General features: G+C 46.9%; 1 long non-coding RNA gene across 1 annotated transcript in view; it reads left to right on the top strand.

Moving 5' to 3' along the window:
* Positions 1-3,753: 3,753 nt before the first annotated feature.
* The window catches only part of LOC135099778 (uncharacterized), a 1,846-nt gene continuing 1,261 nt past the window's right edge, over positions 3,754-4,338 (top strand). Inside the window, exon 1 of the long non-coding RNA XR_010268371.1 lies at positions 3,754-3,820. This is a non-coding gene — a long non-coding RNA (uncharacterized LOC135099778). The remainder of the gene's footprint in view (positions 3,821-4,338) is intronic.

Raw genomic sequence — 4,338 nt, 5'->3', positions numbered from 1 at the left:
TCGATGTGGCAAAGGGCACGCTGCTGTTCTGGTCCCCATTGCCATTCCACGTCCCGTTGCAGTAATCTGTACAAGGGAGCAAATACTGTGGAGAGATTAGGAATGTATCTGCCATAATAATTAACAAGCCCCAAATACGCCTTTAGTTCAGTGATGTTGCTTGGTGTGGGTGCCTTTATAACAGCTTGAACCTTGTCCTCGGACGGGTGCAGCCCTTCCGCATTAATTTTATGTCCTAAATATGTTACTTCTGGTGCCTGAAACACACACTTCTTTAACTTCAGTTTCACCCCGCGTCATCCATACGCCTCAAAACTTCTGTCAGGTTACTCAGATGTTCCCTTTCCGTCTTCCCTGTCACTAATACATCATCCAAGTACACCACCACGTGAGGGATACCTTGCAGTAAGTTCTCCATAACTCTCTGGAATATTCCTGGCGCCGAGGAGACTCCGTATGGTAAGCGATTATATACGAATAACCCCTTATGTGTATTTATCGTTACATATTTTTTTGATTCCTCTTCCAGTGGTAGTTGTGAATAAGCATGTGACAGGTCTAATTTTGAAAAAGTCTTCCCTCCTGACAAATTTGCTAATAAATCCTCAACCTTCGGTATCGGGTAACTGTCCACTCTAGACACGCGGTTCACAGTCATCTTGTAGTCCCCACAAATACGTATGGATTTGTCTCCCTTAACTATCGGGACTATTGGCGCCGCCCACTCTGAGAACTGCACAGGTTCAATTACTCCATCGTTAACTAGCCGTTCCAACTCGTGCTCCACTTTGTCTTTCAAGGCGTAGGGCAACGGGCGAGCTTTGAAAAACTTGGGTTGTGCCTCCTTATCCACATGTAGGGTCGCCTTTGTGTTTCTGATGAGACCCAACTCCTCTTTGAAAACATTACTAAAACTGCGAATGACCTTATCACACTCCTGACCGACAACTATAAACTGCAGCCCAGTCTAGCTTAATTTGTTTCAACCAGTTTCTCCCCATCAAACTCGGGCCGTCTCCATCCACTACCACCAACGGCAGAACTTTCGACTGGTTGTTATAATTAACCTCCACATTCACTTCCCCCATCACTTTCAATAAGTCTCCACTGTAGGTGCGTAACACTACGTCGGAATACTCGAGCACCGGCTTGCACGTATCCTTCCAGCTTTCTTCATACACTTTCTGACTTATAATGGACACCGCAGCACCAGTATCCACTTCCATGGGAATAGCCACCTTGTTAACTTCTGGGTGAACAATCACAGGTGGTTCACGAGCCCCCCGCACTGTATACAAGGTGTATTCTTCCCCAGTTGTCTCACCGTCCTCCTCTTCACCCTCAATCTTGTGCATTTTCCTTTCCATGTCTGCTTTATTTCGACACATCCTTGCCAAGTGTCCCACTTTCTTACATTTAAAACAGGTAGCACGTGCAAAATGACAGCTAGGAGCCACATGCGGACCCCCACACCTGTAGCACTGTGGTCGAGGATTCGTTCGCACCCACGGTGTCTCTTGAATTTTTCTTCCTTCCCCGCGCCTCTCCTGAATCTTGTTCACTTGACTGCTGCGGTACTCCCCAGCCTGTTGTAGGTCTTCAGTGTCTTTTGCCGCAGCCTCCATAGCCAGAGCAGTTGCCTCTGCCTTCTTGGAAGTCCAAATTCCCATCTGCCAACAACCTTGCTTGTAATTTTTCGGTCGTCAATTCCACACACCAGACGATCTCGTAACATGTCAGGTCAAGAGACACCGTGGGTGGCGAACGAATCCTCGACCACAGTGCTACAGGTGTGGGGGTCCGCATGTGGCTCCTAGCTGTCATTTTGCACGTGCTACCTGTTTTAAATGTAAGAAAGTGGGACACTTGGCAAGGATGTGTCGAAATAAAGCAGACATGGAAAGGAAAATGCACAAGATTGAGGGTGAAGAGGAGGTCGGTGAGACAACTGGGGAAGAATACACCTTGTATACAGTGCGGGGGGCTCGTGAACCACCTGTGATTGTTCACCCAGAAGTTAACAAGGTGGCTATTCCCATGGAAGTGGATACTGGTGCTGCGGTGTCCATTATAAGTCAGAAAGTGTATGAAGAAAGCTGGAAGGATACGTGCAAGCCGGTGCTCGAGTATTCCGACGTAGTGTTACGCACCTACGGTGGAGACTTATTGAAAGTGATGGGGGAAGTGAATGTGGAGGTTAATTATAACAACCAGTCGAAAGTTCTGCCGTTGGTGGTAGTGGATGGAGACGGCCCGAGTTTGATGGGGGAGAAACTGGTTGAAACAAATTAAGCTAGACTGGGCTGCAGTTTATAGTTGTCGGTCAGAGTGTGATAAGGTCATTCGCAGTTTTAGTAATGTTTTCAAAAGAGGAGTTGGGTCTCATCAGAAACACAAAGGCGACCCTACATGTGGATAAGGAGGCACAACCCAAGTTTTTTCAAAGCTCGCCCCGTTTGCCCTACGCCTTGAAAGACAAAGTGGAGCACGAGTTGGAACGGCTAGTTAACGATGGAGTAATTGAACCTGTGCAGTTCTCAGAGTGGGCGGCGCCAATAGTCCCGATAGTTAAGGGAGACAAATCCATACGTATTTGTGGGGACTACAAGATGACTGTGAACCGTGTGTCTAGAGTGGACAGTTACCCGATACCGAAGGTTGAGGATTTATTAGCAAATTTGTCAGGAGGGAAGACTTTTTCAAAATTAGACCTGTCACATGCTTATTCACAACTACCACTGGAAGAGGAATCAAAAAAATATGTAACGATAAATACACATAAGGGGTTATTCGTATATAATCGCTTACCATACGGAGTCTCCTCGGCGCCAGGAATATTCCAGAGAGTTATGGAGAACTTACTGCAAGGTATCCCTCACGTGGTGGTGTACTTGGATGATGTATTAGTGACAGGGAAGGACGGAAAGGGAACATCTGAGTAACCTGACAGAAGTTTTGAGGCGTATGGATGACGCGGGGGTGAAACTGAAGTTAAAGAAGTGTGTGTTTCAGGCACCAGAAGTAACATATTTAGGACATAAAATTAATGCGGAAGGGCTGCACTCCGTCCGAGGACAAGGTTCAAGCTGTTATAAAGGCACCCACACCAAGCAACATCACTGAACTAAAGGCGTATTTGGGGCTTGTTAATTATTATGGCAGATACATTCCTAATCTCTCCACAGTATTTGCTCCCTTGTACAGATTACTGCAACGGGACGTGGAATGGCAATGGGGACCAGAACAGCAGCGTGCCCTTGCCACATCGAAACAACTGTTGGCGAGCTCCAAGGTGTTGGTGCATTATGACAGCAGCAAGCCCCTCCTGCTCACCTGTGACGCGTCACCATACGGATTGGGAGCAGTCCTTGCACACCGTTTTGGAGTCTGGAGAGGAGAAACCGATTGCTTTCGCATCCCGATCCCTGAGCATAGCTGAACGCAAGTATGCTCAGGTAGAGAAAGAAGGTTTGGCAATAATATTTGGTGTTAAGAAATTTCATAATTACTTGTATGGCCGCCATTTTGAGATCATTTCAGACCATCAGCCACTTAAAAGTCTGTTTAATGAAACTCGCCCAGTGCCTGTGATGGCATCAAGTCGTATCCAACGCTGGGCGCTAACACTATCGGCGTATGAATACACTATCACCCACAAACCAGGGAAAAATATAGTACATGCTGATGGGTTGAGTCGCCTTCCTCTCCCTGAATTCCCCAAGGTGACTCCAGTGTGGCCATGCGTGTTGGAGAAGACTAGACACCCGTCACGTCGAGAGAGTTAAGGCAATGGACGGATAAGGACTCAACACTCTCGAAGGTAAGAGATCACATTCTGTACGGTTGGCCTGGACATATAGCAGAGGAAACACTTCAGCCTTTTTTTAGAAGGAGGCACGAATTAAGTGTCCAAGATGGAATAATTTTGTGGGGATCAAGAGTGGTGGTGCCTCAGATAGCTAAAAAATGTGTTGGCTGAGCTACATGCAACGCATCCAGGAGTCTCGCGCATGAAAGGTATTGCGCGTAGTCATGTGTGGTGGCCCAATATAGATAAAGATGTTGAGTCAACAGTACAACTATGTTCACAGTGCCAACAAGTGAAATCTTCCCAGACGCTCCTTTGCAGCCATGGGAGTGGCCACTAAAACCCTGGTCCAGGTTACATTTGGATTACGCTGGGCCGTTTATGGAAGTAAGATGTTCCTCGTCATCATAGATGCCCATTCCAAATGGATGGATGTTCACGCTACACAGTCAGCCACTTCATCTATAACTATTGAAAAGTTGCAAGTTACATTCGGGTCACAAGGACTACCTGACACGGTGGTAACAGAT

This window comes from Scylla paramamosain, chromosome 4 (assembly GCF_035594125.1).
Source record: "Scylla paramamosain isolate STU-SP2022 chromosome 4, ASM3559412v1, whole genome shotgun sequence".
NCBI classification, from domain to species: domain Eukaryota; kingdom Metazoa; phylum Arthropoda; class Malacostraca; order Decapoda; family Portunidae; genus Scylla; species Scylla paramamosain.
Note: the sequence above shows the minus strand (reverse complement) of the source record. Positions and strands in the feature narration are given on the sequence as shown.